Source organism: Eurosta solidaginis, chromosome 3 (genome assembly GCF_040869045.1).
Source record: "Eurosta solidaginis isolate ZX-2024a chromosome 3, ASM4086904v1, whole genome shotgun sequence".
NCBI classification, from domain to species: Eukaryota; Metazoa; Arthropoda; class Insecta; order Diptera; family Tephritidae; genus Eurosta; species Eurosta solidaginis.
In genome coordinates, this window is record NC_090321.1 from 58,868,570 (window position 1) to 58,891,436 (window position 22,867).

At 37.5% G+C, this 22,867-nt stretch overlaps 1 protein-coding gene across 3 annotated transcripts in view; it reads left to right on the forward strand.

The window, feature by feature from the left end:
- Ip6k (Inositol hexakisphosphate kinase) overlaps window positions 1-22,867 on the forward strand; it is a 281,451-nt gene that overhangs the window by 133,199 nt on the left and 125,385 nt on the right. Inside the window, exon 2 of one of the 3 annotated variants that reach the window (XM_067771872.1) lies at window positions 10,241-10,259. The exons of the other annotated variants lie outside the window; for them this stretch is intronic. The gene's annotated coding sequence lies outside the window, so the exon portion shown is untranslated. The remainder of the gene's footprint in view (window positions 1-10,240; window positions 10,260-22,867) is intronic. 3 annotated transcript variants of the gene reach the window in all.

Here is a 22,867-nt window from a genome sequence, read left to right on the forward strand (position 1 = left end):
TGCTATGCTTTCTGGACAAAAAAAAACTTTTTTAAACTCCTAGTATAGAATGTAGACAATTGCGTATACATTTTAAGTTCAAAAGATATCGAACTTAGCAATGAATCAAAATTTAATTAAATATCGTCAAAAACTATCAATCACCATCAACTGTGAAGTTGACAAATCACGGGCAAGTTTTCTTAATCACGCGCCAGTCATATCAAAACAATCAATTGCCTAAATAGTTCGTAATTAAATTTGGTTTTTTTTGTATTTAATTTTTCAATCATATTTTGCGTTTAGTTTCAAATTGAAACGATCTACGGCATTTTGACTATTAAGTAAGGAAGGAAAGTGTTTCGCTAGTCAGTTGTCAATTTTATTGTTGCTGTCAAAGTCACACTCAATTTGGATAAACGAATAATCGGTACTGGCCCACTTGACGTAAATATTCAGCAAACATCCCTGCATGCATATGTGCGTATGAATATTAGGGTGGGCCAAAAAATATATATATTTTTTACCTTGGTTTATTGGTTTTTTTAATGTTTAGAGGTGCCTCATTGCGAGTTTACTTTTTCTATACAAATCGTATCGATTATATTAGGTTGAACTGGCCGGTACGTGAGGGTATCACATAGATTGAATAAATCCATAGTCTTAATTTAAATTTGCACTACGACCAAACTGAAAAAACAATATCAAAAACCAGAACCTATGTAACTCCGTCCTCTTGGCAAATATGAGAAGCCTCCTACGAATTTCGCCACTTACTGCTTCTATATCTGATAGCTATGCCACTCCTTATAGCTGGAGTATTAGCCTGGCGAGCGCAGGGCACGAGCACAAAACGTGCTCGATCGTTTCCTTCTTCAACCCGCACTTCCTACGTCTGCAATCACTGTCAAGGCCTAATTTAAAAGCATGTGACAAAAGAAGGCAGTGTTCCCTTAGAATACCAATCGTGAGCCTACTGTTCCCTGTAAGAGTATCTTTGTTAGTCTAATATTGTAAGACCTGCATATGATCTCCGACACTTCGTAGCCCCGCGCTTGGTTCCACGCCTTTCCTTAATCTCTGCCTTCAAAGTATGCGCTTTGTTAAGCTACGTCTTCGGATTTTTCCTTTCCATCTATTTTCATATGTCCAGGGACCCAATATAAATGTATTTTTCTCCTTATCCCAATTCTTTCCAGGCATCTAACACACTTTAAGATGGTTTCTGCTTGGCTGTCAATGTAAAAGCTGTCGCGGCTGCACTTTAAGCTATTTTCCTCCTGTGTTTCCACCACTTTTGTCACGGCTGCTACTTCCGTCTGAAAGACACAACAGTGATTTGGCAGCTTGTAGGATCTGTTTATTTCCGTTGCATTGCGCCAACCTTCCACCTCTCTTATGTCTCTAAGAGCCCCATCAAATCACAGGTAGGGAATAAAGTTGGCTATTCGTTCAGTATAATATGACTACTACTATGGACGTATTGTCCGCGCTCAAGCAATCTCGAGGCTTTGAGTTTCGTTGCAATTTTTAACGCTATGTTCTTGTGCTATGTGGAATGTGCACAATTTTATATAGTTCAGCTGTCGGGGCTGTTTTCAGGGCCCTCTTTATGCTAAGTATTGATAACTTACACATCCTCTCAAATTTTTTCTGAAAGGTTCTTATTTGTGTAGTCGTTCACTAAACAAGGACTCCATAGTAAAATATAACCTATATTGCATACAATTGCTATAAAATATCCAATGAGAGAGAGAGAGCGATAGACCCCACGTACACCCCAGCATTATTTTACATACATAAAGAGCCGTCGAGGTCTTTTTCTCTCTCTCCCTCGCGTTGAGCTTTCGCAAAAACTTACTGCTCAGAATGATTCCTAAATATGTTGGTTTCTCTACAGGCCCACCCATAATAGCTTATGTCTAATCCAATTCGAAACCTTGTACCTCCTAGAAAAGAAACCATATATCCGTATTCTCTGCGTTGGCCTTCCATCCGTAATTAGATGCCCAAGTATGTATATTCCGAAGCGCCCGACCCATCAAAGAGCTAATTTTTGGAAAGCACTTTCACTTATTACAACTGCAACGTCATCTGTGTACGCCTTGATGGATCCCACATCGAGTAGTAGCGTCCACAGCGCAGATGATAATACCCCGGCCCGCGGGGTACCTCTGTCCACCGATTTTGTGGCCTCATACAGCCCCCACTGCTACGTTATCTGCCTTAAATTAAGCATGCAGACGATCCATCTAGTTAGGCAAACCCTCCAAGGTCACCTGTTTAGAGACATTGTTGAAAGCCCCGACATTGTCTAAGAAGACTCCTTAAGCGAATTCCTTATATTCCAAGGCTTCCTTTACGCATGTTGAACTTTGTATACACATCTACGAGCCTCTCAAAGGTTTTGTACAGAAATGCTGCTAATGGGTCTGCAGTCTGTGGGATGCATATGACTGATCTTCCCCGCCTTTTGTAGCAAAAGCAAACTGACACTAACAGTTCTCCAAGAGTGGTGGACATGATTCAGTCTTATGCACCCATCGAATATTACTTCAAGCCATTCCCCGATCGCTCTTTCGATCTTGATATCAGTCCCCAAGCCCGGTCCTATCCGCTCCGTGTTCGAAGTGTAACGAATGTGCAAAGAGTTGTACTTCAGTGATCAAGCGCATTTGACACTAAGGCCGTATTTAGATGGAACGTTTTGTCCCGTCAAAGCAAAGAACGCGACAAGGCATTCGATTGCTATCTTATGACGCTCACCTTTGGAATAGTAAATTAATTTTCCTTCTGATATGGCTCAATAACGGTAATTGATGAGTAGGCGGAATAGCAGATGATTAATTGGCTTTGTAGAAATCAATATATACTTACATTTACATACGTACACCTGCGAGTAAAAAAAAATGTTGACTGATCGCCTTAGTGGATGGGGCGGAGCACCGCCACAAAAAGAAGAAAAAGTAAAAAAAATAATAGCAAAAAAATATTCGCAATTCGAAAACGCTTTCGAAAAAAACTAAAAAAATTAAGATATTTTAACAATATACACGAGAGGGTCCAAATATTTCTTTAGAACTTTAGGATTCCGAATAGCATGATACAATAAAACGAAACAGGTGAAGTCAGTAGTATAACAAAAAGATTTAACAGCCCTAATAATCCGATCACAAATTTTAAAGTAGTAGGGAGGGAACACTTTTGGTACTATTTTGCCAATTTTGTACTGTAACTTTAGTAAAGGAATGTGCGGAAAGAAGTCAAATCGATACATCTCCGCATGGGAAAAGGGAAAATTACAGAAAACAGAAAGTAAAAAGGAGAAAATGGAGAAGTAAAGGAAGTTGATGTGAAGTCAGAAAAGTCAAAGGAACAAGAGTTAGGAGGATAATGGATAATGAGAGTAAGAGTAAGGGTAATGGTTTGAGCAAAAATTAGGAATAAGATGTTAACAAGAAGAGTAAGAGTTAGTGTTAGACTAAGATAAAGAGTGAAAGCAGTACGAGTAAGAGGAGAATGGAAAAGAAAACGCAGAGGGCAGAGGAAACAAGAGAGGAAGCAGAGGCTGAGACAGGAGAGAGACAAGTGAAAAGATTAAGATACCCAACACAACAATCCTCGGGTTTGATATAAGGCTATTCTGGTAAATTAATAAGATCTGATTTTTAGAAACCCCGTTGCTTCAAAACATCTTCCGATATATGTATAATTTTACACCATTCACCTCTTTCTGCTAAATGAGCCTCCTTTCTTGACGCTTGGCTTACACATATAAATGTTGGGTACTGCGTGACCGTATGATGTCAATCCCGATTCTCCTAGACACTCAATCCGCAACTACATCATATTGTACCAAATCTTTTGTTTTCTGATTGACGTCTACGGTCTGTTTCCATATACCTTAGTAGTGAACAACGTGATGTACTCAACATCCAGCCATTCATTTCCATTGACTAAAACATTGTATATTCAATAGCAGACTTAAGTTGTAGGCATTGTTTTCAAGCCTTTCCCTTCACCGCATTTCATATACGAGTGATACAAGTGATATCAGTCTTTGCGTTACATTTTCTCTAAACATTCCAAAAACTCTAGGCACATACCCTCAAATCATAGATCTTAAACCGTTTCCTCGGTCGCCCTTCCTGGCTTTGCTATTCTTTTAAATACGTGAAGGAAATCAGGTTCGGCGTACACGCCAGCTGCGATTTAGATGACATTTGCTGAGCGAGTCGTTTTTTCCAAAATAAAATTCAACTTGCAGGCGCTGCAGTCCATAACTGCATTGGGAAGGTCGAATGGAGAATAACTTAAATCGTCCTTTAGGTTTACAACTGGCGTCATATATAGAAAGTTTAATCGTAATCAGCTTAAACCGTGTCATGGACGGTTAATCTATCTTAGTCTTGACGTTTTACTTTGGGCTTGCTACTGTTTTGCAAGCCAAGCGGATTGAATTTTCGTTCCCAAAACTATTTTGTGTCAATATACAAAATGCCTGGCAACGAAATGGTACCCGCCTCCAGATTATGCCCGTCTGCCTTTTCTGTTTTCAACACAATACATTTCTAAACTGTCGGTTCAACGCAACAAAAAATTTATTTTCCAATATTCGGTTTGACACCACCTTGTACCAACCTGCCCTCAATTTTACAATTTCTTCAACTATTCTAACACGCAGTGATATAAACATTAATTTATTTGCACGCGACGCATTAAATTGTCATCCAAATTTTATTGGAACACAATTTTTTTTTTTCAAGCTTCAAATTGCTATCTGTACTGTAAGGAAAATTCCAAGAATTCGAATACATTTGTATAATATTTGAACACAAGGTGGGACAAAGCGACGGTGTGCATATCCAAAGACTTTTATAGAGTTTGGAATTGATAGTAGGACAACGAGTTCCAATTACACCCTGTTTGATTTTCTCTTAACAGTGGAAACGGTTTTGGCCGTCCAACAAGTCTCGTTAGTATCTTCTTCGTTGGTAACTCTAAGGGCCTTTAAATTAATTTGCTTGATGACAGTATTCATTCACCATTACACCAATCTTTTCCGTTTCCTTTCCAGTTTGGAGTAAGTAGAACTTACGGCGCGGATGTTCAGGCCAATAATATCAATACGCCAGTGATTGCACGCTTTTATAGAATATTCTTGCAGAGTGGTTGAGTTATGCAGCTTGTCTAATTTTCTCACCCTGTTTCAAGCCTCGTTTAGTTTCAAACGGCTCGGAGAGGTCCCTCCAAAATTTGGCTGAGCTGATTGATTGCTCTATGCCACTTTGCCCAGCCGTATAAGTTTTGTAGGGAAACCAATTTCAGACATAGCGTCATATAGGCAGCTCATTTTCGTGCTGTCGAAGACGACTTTAAAATCGACGAAGAAGTAATGTGTATCCATTCTTTTTTCGTGTTTTTTTTTCCCAAGATTTGGCACATAGTGAAAGTCTGGTCGCTGGTAGATGTACCGGGGTTGAAGCCGCACTGATAAAGTCTTATCGTACGCACAATACGCTTGATCGAAGCTTATATGCGATACTAAGACGGCTGATTTCGCGTTAGTTGGAGTAATTTGATGTATCGACCTCGTTATGGACTGGGCACCGAAAACTTGGGAGCGTAACGTTTGCCTGTTATAGAAAATTCTACCTCGCAAAATCCTGCAAAATGTTAAAAAATCCTGCATAGGGAAAATCCTGGTTTTCTAAAATTTTGCTTTTTCAAAATCCTGGTTTTCCAAAATTCTGCTTTTGCTGAATCCGGCTTGACAAATTCTGATTTTAGTGTACTTACCCTTTAGATAAACTTTCTGAACAACGAAATCAACCGACATACGCAGCGAAAGTATTCAAACGCATACACAGCGATTTTAGAAATCAAATAAACAACTTTATTCGTAATATGTTTTTATATATGTATGTGTGTATGTATGTAAATATTTTAGTCTAGTAAATTGAAATATTTTTTGAACTCTCTTCAACTAACTTGGTTGATTTAATTCATTCCTTTTTTTAATCACTCTTCGTAGTTGCTTGTTTTTTGTTTTAATTATGTTTCTTTTCTTTCTTATTATTTCTCCATTTTCCCATCTTTGTATTTGAGTTTGCACATAAATAAGCTCCTTTCGTAAATTTTATAGGAGTTTATAAAATTGTGAGGTACTTTTACCTACAATGACTTTTAGTCTACGATGTATAACGGTATTTCTAGTTCCAGCAATTCGTCAATGAACATGTGTACATACCTACATATGTATGTTCATATGGGTGGAATAATAAAATAAACAAGTAAGGAAGGCTAAGTTCGGGTGTAACCGAACATTACATACTCAGTTGAGAGCTATGGAGACAAAATAAGGAAAATCACCATGTAGGAAAATGAACCTAGGGTAACCCTGGAATGTGGTTGTATAACATGTGTATCAAATGGAAGGTATTAAAGAGTATTTTAAGGGAGAGTAGGCCATAGTTCTATGGATGGACGCCATTTAGGGATATCGCCATAAAGGTGGACCAGGGCTGACTCTAGAATTTGTTTGTACGATATGGGAATCAAATGAAATGTGTTACTGAGCATTTTAAGAGGGAGTGGGCATTAGGTCTATAGGTGGACGCCTTTTCGAGATATCGACATTAGGGTGGGCCAGGGGTGACTCTAGAATGTTTGTACGATATGGGTATCAAACCAAAAGTGTTACTGAGCATTTTAAGAGGGAGTGGGCATTAGGTCTATAGGTGGACGCCTTTTCGAAATGTCGCCATTAGGGTGGGCCAGGGGTGACTCTAGAATGTGTTTGTATGATATGGGTATCAAATGAAAGATGGTAATGTGTATTTTAAAACAGAGTAATCCTTAGTTCTATAGGTGGACGCCTTTTCGAGATATCGACATAAAGGTGAACCAAGGGTGACTCTAGAATGTGTTTGTACGATATGGGTATCAAATGAAAGGTGGTAATGAGTATTTTAAAAGGGAATGGGCTTTAGTTCCATAGGTGGACGCCTTTTCGAGATATCGCCATAAAGGTGGACCAGGGGTGACTCTAGAATGTTTGTACGATATGGGTATCAAACGAAAGGTGTTACTGAGCATTTTAAGAGGGAGTGGGCATTAGGTCTATGGGTGGACGCCTTTTCGAGATATCGCCATTAGGGTGGGCCAGTGGTGACTCTAGAATGTGTTTGTACGATATGGGTATCAAACGAAAGGTGTTACTGAGCATTTTAAGAGGGAGTGGGCATTAGGTCTATAGGTGGACGCCTTTTCGAGATATCGCCATTAGGGTGGGCCAGGGGTGACTCTAGAATGTTTGTACGCTATGGGTATCAAACGAAAGGTGTTACTGAGCATTTTAAGAGGGAGAGGGCATTAGGTCTATAGGTGGACGCCTTTTCCCGATATCGCCATTAGGGTGGGACAGGGGTGACTCTAGAATGTTTGTACGATATGGGTATCAAACGAAAGGTGTTACTGAGCATTTTAAGAGGGAGTATGCATTAGGTCTATAGGTGGACACCTTTTCGAGATATCGCCATTAGGGTGGGCCGGGGGTGACTCTAGAATGTTTGTACGATATGGGTATCAAACGATAGTTGTTACTGAGCATTTTAGGAGGGAGTGGGCATTAGGTCTATAGGTGGACGCCTTTTCAAGATATCGCCATTAGGGTGGGCCAGGGGTGACTCTAGAATGTTTGTACGATATGAGTATCAAACGAAGATGTTACTGAGCATTTTAAGAGGAAGTGGGCATTAGGTCTATAGGTGGACGCCTTTTTGAGATATCGCCATTAGGGTGGGCCAGGGGTGACTCTAGAATGTTTGTACGATATGGGTAAATAACGAAAGGCGTTACTGAGCATTTTAAGAGGGAGTGGGCATTAGGTCTATAGGTGGACGCCTTTTCGAGATATCGCCATTAGGGTGGGCCAGGGGTGACTCTAGAATGTGTTTGTACGATATGGATATCAAATTAAAGGTATTAATGAGGGTTTTAAAAGCGAGTGGCCCTTAGATGTATATGTGAAGGCGTTTTCGCGACATCGACCAAAATGTGGACCAGGTGATCCAGAAAATCATCTGTCGGGTACTGCTAATTTATTTATATATGCAATACCACTAACAGTATTCCTGCCAAGATTCCAAACGCTGTTGATTTCGCCTTGTAGAACTTTTTCATTTTCTTCTACTTAATATGGTAGATGTCACACCCATTTTACAAAGTTTTTTCCAAAGTTATATTTTGCGTCAATAAACCAATCCAATTACCATGTTTCATCCTTTTTTTCGTATTTGGTATAGAATTATGGCATTTTTTTCTTTTTTCGTAATTTTCGATATCGATAAAGTGGGTGTGGTTATGGTCGGATTTCGGCCATTTTTTATACCAAGATAAAGTGAGTTCAGATAAGTACGTGGACTAAGTTTAGTAAAGATATATCGGTTTTTGCTCAAGTTATTGTGTTAACGGCCGAGAGGAAGGCCAGACGGTGGACTGTGTATAAAAACTGGGCGTGACTTCCACCGATTTCGCCCATTTTCACAGAAAACAGTTACCGTCATAGAATATATGCCCCTACCAAATTTAAGAAGGATTGGTAAATTTTTGTTTGACTTATGGCATTAAAAGTATTCTAGACAAATTAAATGAAAAAGGGCGGAGCCACGCCCATTTTGAAATTTTCTTTTATTTTTGTATTTTGTTGCATCATATCATTACTGGAGTTGAATTTTGACTTAATTTACTTATATACAGTAAAGATATTAAATTTTTTGTTAAAATTTGAATTTTAAAAAAAAATTTTTTAAAAAGTGGGCGTGTTCTTCATCCAATTTTGCTAGTTTTTATTTAGCACATATATAGTAATAGTAGTAACGTACCTGCCAAATTTCATCATGATATCTTCAACGACTGCCAAATTACAGCTTGCAAAACTTTTAAATTACCTTCTTTTAAAAGTGGGCGGTGCCACGCCCATTGTCCAAAATGTTACTAGTGTTCTATTCTGCGTCATAAGTTCAACTCAGTTACCAAGTTTCATCGCTTAATCCGTATTTGGTAATGAATTATCGTACTTTTTCGATTTTTCGAAATTTTCGATATCGAAAAAGTGTGCGTGGTTATTGTCCGATATCGTTCATTTTAAATAGCGATCTGAGATAAGTGCCCAGGAACCTACATACCAAATTTCATCAAGATAACTCAAAATTTACTCAAGTTATCGTGCTCACTGGCGGACGGACGGACATGGCTCAATCAAATTTTTTTTCGATACTGATGATTTTGATATATGGAAGTCTATATCTATCTCGATTCCTTTATACCTGTACAACCAACCGTTATCCAATCAAAGTTAATATACTCTGTGAGCTCTGCTCAACTGAGTATAAAAATAATGTGTACACAGTGTTGTATTATATTACATTTAAATACAGAATTTTCTAATTCGGGATTCTGAGAAGCAGAATTTTAAAAAATCAGGATTTTAAAAAAGCAGGATTTTAAAAAAGCAGGATTTTAAAAAATCAGGATTTTAAAAAAAACAGGATTTTAAAAAGCAGGATTTTGCTTTCGCGATTTTGCAAAAACAGGATTTCGTTACCAACCCCGAAAACTTAAGTTATGTATATTTCAATCGTCCGGTATGCACTTGTTCGCATAGAAGTCAGTGTATGCTCTTTATCACATTCTCGTCGCCATATTTGAATAGATCCGCAAGCAACAAAGCTTATTACTAGTATATTTAACATAAAATCATATATATTATTTCTAATTGCTGTTTTTATGTACGGGCCCCTTTTTCGCTCTTATTTGGAATCCAATTCTATAAATAAAGTTTTGGTTGTAAGGATGGAGATTCGGGCTATTAGCGAGCTTTAGGCAATTTTGATCGTAGAGCTTTTGTTTAGCTATATTTTATTAAAATAATTTGTAAAAAATAAACGATTGTGAGCACACAAAGAAATCTATTTGTACTATGGCACTATTGTGAATATTTCCACTGCATTACCGACAGTTGCTATTGTACACTAGATGACAGCGCACGCTGTAAGTTTTAATTGATTGACGGCAGTTGATATTATACGCTAGATGGCAGCGCAAGCTGTAAGTTAATAGAATAGCTGATTTCTGTTGATATTTGATAAGATACTTTTATATTGGTTGCACGAGATGCGCACGGGCCAGACTCGTTTATTTTTTTTAGAATTCTTAAAATTGAATGCTTAATAACTAGTCTCATTATTTATCTTTACAGGTATGTCACCCTGAAATATGTAAGTATTCAATATACGCAAATCCATTTTCGGGATTCCCAGAGTGTCATAACACGTAATTTTATTATAGACTTATACTATATACAAAGACACACCAAATTGGCAATACCATTTGGGCAATTTATTACGCAATTTATCATATAATAAATTGTAATAATAAATTGTCAATTAAAAAAAAATTGCGTAATAAATTGTTTCAAACTGCAAATGCAACCTTGTAAAGTGTGTTTATTGAGTAGATTTAAACGTCTGTTACACATGGCTCAACTATAGCTGCAGACGTTATCGTTATGGTGCGTTATCGGTAACCGTATCGGTAATCTTATAACAACTGATTCGGCCAACCTTATGGGAATCAATGTAATCGATTATTGTGCCATATCGTAACGCTAAGGTCGTAACCGTATCGTAACCAACCAATTGGTTTTTCGCCATATCCATAACCTAAATATATTTGAGTTGGTGAATTTAATAACTTTTTGTAGATTTTATTCATTGTTTTGGATACTTTATGACTAGGAGACTTATTTTTTGTGGAATATGTTTGTAATTTTTTGCGTTTTCGTCATTTTTATGAAATTTTCACGATTTTTAGGTTAAGGCACCATTAATCGATAACAATGTATCGTATATGGTTACGTTAGGGATACAACTACAGCGATACGACAAACGGCACCAATGACTCCATTTTATATCCCACACTAAGTACAAAAGGGTCAGAACTTGAAAAATGTAAATGTTCAGGAGAGCAGGAAAACGGTTTATGTGAAAACGTCTGTAATGTTATACTGAAATCCAGCTTTACAAAGAAGGAGACCTTCGTTATAAAATGAATTGACGAAATTTGGTTGTAATTATTTGTTTACGGACAAAATATATAGCACTTTTGAATTATGACTATTTATGACAATTATTTCATCAAAAAAGGCACATTTCACAATAATACAAGCAAATTTACTTACTCTTTACGTATAAAAAGACACAATTTTAATTAATACACAACAAAGTTAAAACTTTTTTGCGACAAGATAGTCAGAATTTAAAATAAAACGCTTTATGCGTAAAAAACTGTTCACTTGTTGTTAAGCACATTAAAAAAAAAAAGAGTACTCATTAGTTGACACAGCGCAGGCGATGCAATCAACACCAAAACTGGCATAACGGTAATTTTCCAGTTAAAGAAGAAAATAATGACAACGAAATTTAAGGGGCAGTTAGAGATGTGGAAAAAAACCGATTTTGAAAAATTTTAAATTATAACTCTTTTGTAGTTAGTGTGCGATATGGTTGGCTCATCTCATCAGCTGATTTGATTTTTTTCATTTCACTGGAGCAGCGATTGTCAAAAGAAGATGGCAAACTCAAAATGAAACCAAAACATTGAACACATTTTCTTACAACACACAAAAATTTCAAAGTTTTCTGTTTTCATTCCATTCCAACACGCACATTTTGACAGTCTGAACAAAAGTATGTTTTTGCTGTGGAGATGAGCCAACCAGCTATCAAATTACTATTGTGTAAGCTAAATTGAGTTGCATGAACACCACTCAATTTAAATCGAAATTGCTTCCGTTTATTTTTCTGTTTTTGAAGATAGTATTATTATCGTGAAAAAATTTATGAATCCCCATCTTTTGTATTTCTTTCATACAGAGCATTTAAAGAAATCTCAATAGCTTTTTTGACGTAAAGTATAGACCCCCTCAAATAAACACATCTATTATTTTACTCAATAAAATGGCAGCCGAAAGACTCTTATTAGCTGTAAAATCAGAAAGCAATTAATTGTAAAAATATATATGTACAAATTTTAAACAACAATTTTCTTGAATATTATTATTTTCAAATTCATATTATTATATTTGTTATTTCGACGCGTTTTCGAATAAACAGCCGTCAAGAACCAATTTTAAATATATGTAAATTCGGCGAAATTGAGTGTGAGTAAAAAAACAGTCTTCAGAAATGACACATCACATGCTAAAGTGAAATGCTAATTAGCAGATTGTTTACATTTAAATAAGAACTAGTAAATAGTAGGGCAACTCACGATCAGGTGCAAATGGTATTGTTGCATAGCAAATGTTCATTGCACACCATATACAAGGCAACAACAAAATAGATGCACCTGTCAAAAAATTTGCAGAATGCAATACTAAATATCAATATCATTTCGAACAGCTGATGTTCCATGGTAAATGCTCAAGATCTTAATTTGCGATTCACGAGTTGTTTTTAAACATTATTTGTTTACCTAAGCGGTCTTCATTTAAGTCTTGTCTTGTAGGGCTGCTTTCGTTTGATGGTTGCTAGGTTATTTGCATTTTCATGCAAATGCATAACTTTGTCACCCCATATGCAATTAATCATGAATTGCCTTAATGTATAGCTGCTTCACTTGCAATGATCTTCTACATATATTATAAATTCATAACCATAAGTTGTTGTTATTTCATGCGGGATGTGATGAACTTTGCAGCTATGCAAAAATTAAAGCATATAGATACATGATAATAACAGTGGGTTAATTTTGGCGTAGAATTTTGTGCAGTAAACTGAAAGAAAATAAGTAAGGAAGGCTAAGTTCGGGTGTAACCGAACATTACATACTCAGTTGAGAGCTATGGAGACAAAGTAAGGGAAAATCACCATGTTGTAAAAAGAACCTTGGGTAACCCTGGAATGTGTTTGTATGACATGTGTATCAAATGGAAGGTATTAAAGAGTATTTTAAGAGGAAGTGGGCCATAGTTCTATATATGAACGCCATTTAGGGATATCGCCATAAAGGTGGACCAGGCCTGACTCTAGAATTTCTTTGTACGATATGGGTATCAAATGAAAGGTATTAATGAGTATTTTAAAAGGGCGTGGGCCTAAGTTCTATAGATGGACGCCTTTTCGAGATATCGCCATAAAGATAGACCAGGGGTGACTCTAGAATTTGTTTGTACGATATGAGTATCAAATGAAAGGTGATAATAAGTATTTTAAGAGGGCGTGGGCCTTAGTTCTATATGTGGACGCCTTTTGCCGATATGCCATAAAGGTGGACCAGGGCTGACTCTAGAATTTGTTTGTACTTTATGGGTATCAAATGAAAGATGTTAATGAGTATTTTAAAAGGGAGTGAGTCTTAGTTCTATAGGTGAACGCCTTTTCGGAATATCGTTATAAAAGTGGACCAGGGTTGACTCTAGAATGCGTTTGTACAATATGGGTAGCAAACGAAAGGTGTTAATAAGTGTTTTAAAAGGGAGTGGGCCTTAGTTCTATGGGTGGATGCCTTTTCGAGATATCGCCATAAACGTGGACGAGGGGTGACTCTAGAATGCGTTTGTACAATATGAGTATCAAATGAGTTAATGAGTATTTTAAAAGGGCGTGGGTCTTAGTTCTATAGGTGGACGCCTTTTCGAGATATCGCCATAAAGGTGGACCAGGGGTGACTCTAGAATTTGTTTGTACGATATGGGTATCAAATGAAAGGTGTTAATGAGTATTTGCAAAGGGCGTGGGCCTTAGTTCTATAGATGGACACCATTTAGGGATATCGCCATAAAGGTGGACCAGGGCTGACTCTAGAACTTGTTTGTACGATATGGGTATCAGAAGAAAGGTGTTAATGAGTATTTTAAAAGGAGTGGGCCCTAGTTCTATATGTGGACGCCTTTTCGAGATATCTCCATAAACGTGGACCAGGGGTGACTCTAGAATGTGTTTGTACGATATGGGTATCAAATTAAAGGTAGTAATGAGGGTTTTAAAAGGGAGTGGCCCTTAGTTGTATATGTGAAGGCGTTTTCGAGATATCGACCAAAATGTGGACCAGGGTGATCCAGAACATCATCTGTCGGGTACCGCTAATTTTTACATATATGTAATATCACGAACAGTATTCCTTCCAAGATTCCAAGGGCTTTTGATTTCGCCCTGCAAAACTTTCATTTTCTTCTACTTAATATGGTAGATGTCACACCCATTTTACAAAGTTTTTTTCTAAAGTTATATTTTGCGTCAATAGACCAATACAATTACCATGTTTCATCCCTTTTTTCATATTTGATATATAATTATGGCATTTTTTTCATTTTTCGTAATTTTCGATATCGAAAAAGTGGGCGTGGTCATAGTCGGATTTCGGCCATTTTTTACACCAATACAAAGTGAGTTCAGATAAGTACGTGAACTGAGTTTAGTAAAGATATATCGATGTTTGCTCAAGTTATCGTGTTAACGAGCAGAAGGACAGACGGTCGACTGTGTATAAAAACTGGGCGTGGCTTCAACCGATTTCGCCCTTTTTGACAGAAAACAGTTACCGTCCTAGAATCTAAGCCTCTACCAAATTTCACAAGGATTGGTAAATTTTTGTTCGACTTATGGCATTAAAAGTATCCTAGACAAATTAAATGAAAAAGGGCGGAGCCACGCCCATTTTGAAATTTTCTTTTATTTTTGTATTTTGTTGCAACATATCATTACTGGAGTTGAATGTTGACATAATTTACTTATATACTGTAAAGATATTAATTTTTCTTTTAAAATTTGAATTAAAAAAAAATTTTTTTTAAAAGTGGGCGTGGTCGTTCTCCGATTTTGCAAATTTTTATTAAGCAGACATATAGTAATAAGGGTAACGTTCCTGCCAAATTTCATCATGATATCTTCAACGACTGCCAAATTACAGCTTGCAAAACTTCTAAATTACCTTCTTTTAAAAGTGGGCGGTACCACGCCCATTGTCCAAAATTTTACTAGTTTTCTATTCTGCGTCATAAGTTCAACTCACCTACCAAGTTTCATCGCTTAATCCGTATTTGGTAATGAATTATCGCACTTTTTCGATTTTTCGAAATTTTCGATATCGAAAAAGTGGGCGTGGTTATTGTCCGATATCGTTCATTTTAAATAGCAATCTGAGATCAGTGCCCAGGAACCTACATACCATATTTCATCAAGATACCTCAAAATTTACTCAAGTTATCGTGTTTACGGACAGACGGACGGACGGACGGACATGGCTCAATCGAATTTTTTTCGATACTGATGATTTTGATATATGGAAGTCTATATCTATCTCGATTCCTTTATACGTGTACAACCAACCGTTATCCAATCAAAGTTAATATACTCTGTGAGCTCTGCTCAACTGAGTATAAAAGTTTAACTGAATTTGTATGAGTTTTGTCGAATACTGAAAGAAATGCGGCTCTAGTAAAAGCAACAAATGGGGATTGTTGTTCTTAAATTAACGGTTAACTCAGTAAAATTGGTGCCATTATGGTTAATTCAACCGAGTTTTTTGTCAAGAAAACGAATTTGTTTAGTTATTTCAACAGAAGAAAACTGTTGGGCTCAAGTTAACAATATTCTGTAAAATTGACAGATTCTCAATCAATGTAACTGATTTTTCATTTAAAAGTTTCGATTTCATTGGTCATTTCAACAGCAAATAACTCAATATTATACAAAAGCTTCAGCTAATTTTAAAGAGAAACTTGCGCTCACGGCGCTCACTACTTTGTTCTTATGACTATCGTGCCACAGAAATCTCTGTAATATCAACAGCCACTGTTATATTTAAACAGTTTTCATTGGTATTTTTAGGGTAACATTAATAATTACTAGTTTAACACTGGCCAATCACAGGTGGACACCGTTGTGTAATGGTAGCGTGCTACGCCTACCGCGGCGAATTCCTAGGTTCAAGGCCTGGAAAAAGCATCATCAACATTTTTAGAAGAGTTTCTTTGTATTTTTTTTTTTGTTTGTAACAGAGCTGTGTCTTATATTTTTTGAACTTATTTTCTTAAGTTGATTCAACAGCTATCTGCGATGGATAAAAATTAACAGAAATATCGGTTAAATTTACTCGAAGATCGTCTGATTTTATAAATTATTTCTTTCAGTGTACCTACTTGGGTTTATTTTCGTGACTAATTTTGTAACGCTTTTGGGACAATGTCCCCGACTTCGGAATTATTTCTGAATCATTTCGGAACTATTTCGGGATGACATCGGTACTTTTTACCGGGATAATTTGATTGAATAATTAAGTTCATTCCGAGACTTTTTTTAGGACTATTTCGGATCGATTTGCCTTTGTTTATGGATCACTTCGTGATTACTTTCGGGATCAATGCGGGTTTATTGCACAGCCGTTTCGGGACGATTTCAGCATCTATTGAGGACTATTTCAGTATTATTTCCTGATCGCAACGATTTCGTGTGATATCTGGGGGACTTTTTAGTACCATTCCGGGATCGATTTGCGACTGCTTCTGCATCAATTCGGTACTATTACAGAACCATGTCGGGCTTGTTTTCGGGGTTAGGGTCTACCGCAGAACCGATTCGAAACTATTTCGTAATCAATTTAGGACTGTTTTCGAGCCATGTCGGGTCAATTCAGACTATATTAAATATATTATGAAGTGCGATGCAGGTTTTAAGTATCAAATGCGGGTAGGATTACTAGTATTACCTTAACAACTAATGGGAAGTGGGGATAGCAGTATGATTTGGATTGGAAGCGGTGGTGGGAGTAGGAGTAGGAGTCAGAGTGGGGTGGGATTTGGTGTTGAAACACTAGTGGAATTCGGAATAGAAGTTTGCACGGAAGTGTAAGTAGAAGTGAGAATGGGAGTAGGGGTTTGAGTGGATGTGGGGGAGAGATTGGGATTGGCAGTGGGAGCGAGTGTGAGATAGATATAGAGCAACGTTTGAAGAGTATGCTAGCTATCTTTACATAAACCAACATTTTTACATGTACATTATAGTGTTTATAAAAAGAGAAATTTTTTTGGGAGTCACGTTCAGAAGTTTTGGTTCGATGTAAAAATAGGTATCTAATAGACACATAATCCCCTAATGGTAATATGTATTAAGGTGGTACTCATCACACTTTTTATTGCAACAAAGTACCACTTATAGGACTCTGAAAGTTGCTATTAGTTTTGAAAACTTTTTTCCGAATGGGATTTTGTATATTCTTTTAATTTTTTATGTGTAGGAAAATCTGAAACACCTTTCGAAAACGTTTTTGAAAAATTAAATTGCATACGTTTACAAAATTTGTAGAAGTTTTTTTCTTAAATTATTGAAAATAAGAAGAATTGCGTTCTTAATTGGCGCTTAACCGTTTAAACGGTTATGGCCGTTCAACAAGGTGCGCGGCAGTCGCTTCTTCGCTCTGCCAACTAGCGCCACTTGGTCACACCAAGGGAGTTTAAATCGTTTTCCACCTGGTCCTTCCAGCGGAGTGGTAGCCACACTCTTTCTCTGCTTCCATAGGCGGGTTGCGATAAAAAAAATACTTTCATAGCCGGAGCGTCATCTTTCATTCGCATAACATGGTGTAGCCAGCATAGCCGCTACATTTTAATTCGCTGGACTATGTTGATGTCTTCGTAAAGCTCGTACAGCTCATCATTCAATTCAGGAAAAACTAAACACTTCCTTAAACGGACTAATGTATATGACTATTAAAATGTTTCCATTAATTAAGGGTCAAACATGAAAATAAAATAATCTTTATTACTTTGAAAATTTTCGATTCTTTTCGCTTGAGTTCATTTTTCTCTGGCACGCGTTCACATCTATGATGCGTAAATTTCAAAAGAATATGTATCTAAACTCAAATCTTTATTTATAGTTATACATGATAGGTAGATCATATACTATATGTAGATGCTAATAAAAAAATTTATTTTTCCAAAATATGAACTGAATCTTACTATCCAAATGGCTATTAGCCGCCAATTAGGCGCTATCTCGAAACGTTAAAAAAAGAACTGATTAATAATAAAAACACCCACGTTTTTCAAAGAATATTTTAAAAACTAGCAAGAAATTTCTGCTAGTCATAATATGAAGCGGAAAAGTTTGAAGAGATTTAGCTCGGCATTCACTCATTTGTGTGGTATTATGAAATTCTTGCGGCCTTTATAGTCTTGCTACTATTTAAGAAAATAAAAAAGTGGAACAACGAATTTTAGGTGTCTTATTTGAACATTTACTAACTGATGATGTTAAAACTTATTGGGATCGAAGTAAATGTTCAAATAAGACCCATCAATGCGTTGTTTCCCACTTCATTTTGTAATATTATTGCATCATGTTTTATTACATACTTACATACATAAGTGCATATATTCGCCAATTTTAAAATATTCATAGAACTTGGCAGTGCTCGTGTTGGAAGTAAATTGCTTTACATTTTGACACGCTTACTTTCCACCGTCATTACTTATTAATTTTTATCGTCTCTCACGTCGAGGGTAGAAATAGTTTTGAAAATTGTTTTACTTAAATACATATGTACATACATATGTATTTGTGAGATAGGGGTAAAAATTCGGGTGCCTCGGTTTCTTGGTACTACTACGCGTCCATCTCTAGCACCAATATAAAGCATTTCCCTAATGGGAAATGTACATTTAAAAGGAAATGTGTCTGGTACTTCATGCGTCATCCTGAATCAAACAAAAATTTAGAAAAATGAAATATAATTTTTATGCACCAGATCACAAGGTCTGTTAAACCTTTATTCGCATATTTCGTGTAGAATGTGTAGATGTACCAATCTGTTATCGGCGTGTACTCCATTTGTTATCGACGATTGATCGGTTTGTTATGAAAGAGATGCGGATAAAACTTCAATATGAAATCGATGACAAATCTGTAACCGGTCCTGTAACTAACTAATAAGCAGCCAATAAACGAAAGCAAGCCGATCACAAACCGATTACTCGGCTATCGTAATTAGCTACCGATAATGAGACGATAATAAAGCAATAACTTTTCCAAGTTGGCTTTTAGCGATAAGAAGCCCAAAAATTGTCGACATTAGGCTTGATTATATTCCTGACGGCGACTTCAAAGCGACTTCTGCCAAATTATTTATACACATGTTCTTATTAGTGTCGTTATTTTCGGCGCTACAGAGCAGCACCTCTATCAATCACGAATGCCGTTGTAGTAGTCCTAGTTCTGTATTACGAACGATAGCTCAGACCAACGATTCAGCTCCAAACGATTTCGTCTAGAAATAGTATTCTCTATAATTTTAGCGTGACCTTTACGTTTATATGTCAAATAGGAAGGTGAAAGCAATTGTCAATTTATATGTTGACATCGTCTAACATTGTGCAAATACAGTAGCGATTCGTTTTTGTGGTGAAACAAACGTTCGTTTCGTAATAGAGAATGAGGCCCTAAACCTAATTCTATTTTTGGGTAGCGATAGTGAGCGGCGTCCTTTTTATTTTATCATTCTTTTGGGGGTTTTTTTAAACATAATTATTATATTAGTTATTGATGTTAAAGAACAATTACAAAGTTTACAAACGGCAATGGTTACTAGCACATGTTTCCGAATTTCACTTCTTCATCAGCTAGCTTTTCGGGAGCTGAGTATTGAACTCGAAATCTCCAACATGCATACTTTATACTAGTGTAAAGGCAGATGCCTTTAACCACTCAGCCCCGCAATTGGTCTCTAAGTATTGCCTTTTTGTTGCTATTCCTTTATACACCATGAGGTACGTACTAATTCTATATGTTTTTAATCCTAATTGTGTGGAATACTCATAGGCGCGCTATCGAAAACTTAGTAACATTGGGTTAATGGCATTGCTTTTATAAGCAGTACTTCCGCTGTTCAGTATTATATCAATATTAATATCTGTATTTAATTAGCGAGACATGTTCATATTGCTTGTTACAATTGTTTTTGTTATTGATGTTAGAGAAAAACAATTGTATAAAGCAATGTGAACATGTGTCGCTAATTAAATACAGACATAGTTTTTATATTTTTCTAAATTTGTCGCTACTGTTTGCTATAATTTATATTTGTAGCTGCCGCGTTCAAAGTAATCAAGTAGCCCATGCTTGGCAGGGGTTGTCGTCAAGCTTTGCTTTGTTGTGGTTGTGGTCTGTAGACGCCGTGTTACATACAACAGCCATATTATTTGTATACACTCTTGTGGCTTAACTTCAACTTCTGAGCGAACTATAATTTAGGCCCGGTTTTTCAGTACAAGTTCAACTCAGTTTGTCAGTTAAACTACGCATAACCTAATTCTACAGTTTTTCAGTATACTTTAACTGAAGTTTAAGCTGAGCTTAAGCGGCCGATCGGGCAGAGTTAAACTCTAGTTAACCTATCAGTTATTTGCGTTCGTTCGAAATGGCGTCGAATATACCCAACAAGCATTTGGGCTTGAGTAGCATTAGAGCTCATGTTGATAACTAGACATACTTCTAAAATCTCAAGAGTTGTTTCGAAACAGTGGCTCAACTCGAGAATCATAGCGTTCTCAGCAAAAAAGAAAATCTATATATATAAAAGAAAGTGGTTAGTTACACTATTTATACCTCAAGAACGGATGAACCGATTTGGCTGAAAATTGGTGAAGAGGTAGCTTAGAACCAGGAAACGGGCATAAGATAATTTTTATCCTGTTTTGTCTAGGGTCTTGAGATCAACACGTGGACCAGGGTAATCCTGGGATGAGTTTGTACAATATGGGTATGAAATGACGTACGTAAAGCTGGCAGACCCAAGTGCTCAAAAATAAGTTTAAGTTGTTTGAGAATTAAGTGCATTTTAGGTGCAATTTAGGGTCACAAAATATAATTTAGGTGCTCATTTGGTTTTCGAGATATTCGTAGCTTGACGTTAAGCTAGCAGACCCACAAGTTAAATTTCATTTTATTTTAAATAAAAAATATATCGAAGTTAGGACCTATTTAGGTGCTTTTTAGGGCCACAAAAGATAATTTAGGTTTTCATTTAGTTTTCGAGATATTCGCAAAAAAGTGTGGGTCTGCTAGTTTAACGTCAATTGAAATTTAAGTTGTGGGTCTGCCAGCTTTACGCACGTTATGAAACGGAAACTGTTTAAGAGTACTTTGATACGGTGTATTTTTCGTAACCCTGTGTGACTAGGGTCTCGAGATATAGGCCAAAACGTGGACCCGAGTACCCTAGGTTAGTTTAGGTTAGGTGGTACCTGCCCTGATAAGGATAGCTCACTTGGACAACACAAAGGTCCGTTGTGATACCAAATACACCAAAAATAACGGTGACTTAGATCTAGCTACTTAGAGAATCGTTGGGCAGCAACGATAAAGCTCCGAATGATACCGATCTCAACTTTGGATAAATCCTCGTGAGATCCAAGTGAGTCCCGACCGAAGTACTTTCGCCTAGTTCTGGCAAAAGCTGGGCAATCAAGCATAAAGTGATTTGTTGATTCCACCTCATCATCCTCCATACAGCTGCAGCAGGATGGAGTTTCCAGTATATTGAGACGTACCGCATGAGACGTACCCATGGGACAATGCCCCGCGAAAACCCCAATGACCATTGATAGGTGAGCCTTAGTGAACCCAATTATTCCAGCAGACCTCCTGCCATCCACTTTCGGCCAGAAATATCTTGCTACCCTGTAAGACGTGGTGTCCGCCCAACGTTTGCTGAGCTGACTCGAGGCCCAGCTGTGGAGGGGCAATCCACAGGTGGCCAGCGGGATCCCGAAATCCCTACAGCCATCTTCATCCGGTTCAGTTGTACCGATGCGGGCTAAGAGATCCGCTTGACAGTTACCCGGGATATCACTATGGCCCGGGACCCAGATAATCTTAATTGGAAAATAATTCGATGCAATCGCAAGCGAGGTCAGGCACTCCCAGACCACCCTCGATCGCACTGTAGTTGAGCTCAAGGCCTTGATAGCCGCTTGGCTATCAGAGTAGATGTTAAATTCCCTAACCGTAGTAGCACTGGATAGCATTCCATCCACCGCATCCTTAATCGCAGCAACTTCCGCTTGGAATACACTGCAGTGATCAGCCAACTTAAACTTGCGGCTTACATTTAGCTCTTGACAAAAGACCCCTCCACCAACCTTTCCATCCAGCTTCGACCCATCGGTGAACAAGTTAACCGGTCCCATGCCCCAGAGAATTACTCTTCCCCACTCCTCTTTCTGTGGAATGACTGGGGTGAAGGTTGTATAGGGAGCAGTTATCGGCATACAATAGTCCGTTCTGTCCGGGATAAAGTCGAAACTGGTAAGAAGGCTAGAGTGTCCGCGGTCAGAAAGCCCATATCCCATATCACGAAGCCTTACTAACGACCTTGCCGCGGCCGCCTTTCCCACAATATTTAATGGGTATATGTTCAGCATGACGTTCAGTGACAAGGTAGGTGTTGTTCTGAGAGCGCCACTGATATCGATCAGCGCCGTCCGTTGCACGGACATTAATATTTTGGAGGTGCTCGCCGTGTCTAGTGCTTTCCACTAGACCAGTACACCATATAGCAGAATCGATTTGAGCACCATCTCATAAAGCCAGTGTACTACTCCTGGCGAGAGTCCCCATCTCTTTCCGATAGCCCCTCTGCAGCAGTACAAGGCAATGGCGGTCTTCCTGGCCCGATCTTCCACATTGGGTCTCCAGGACAGTTTCTTGTCCAAAACAATCCCCAAATATTTAACCCTATCAGAAAGTACCAACGGTACCCCTCCAATCGAGGGAGTTCTGAAATCGGGGATCTTATATCTCCTTGTAAAAAGAACCAATTCCGTTTT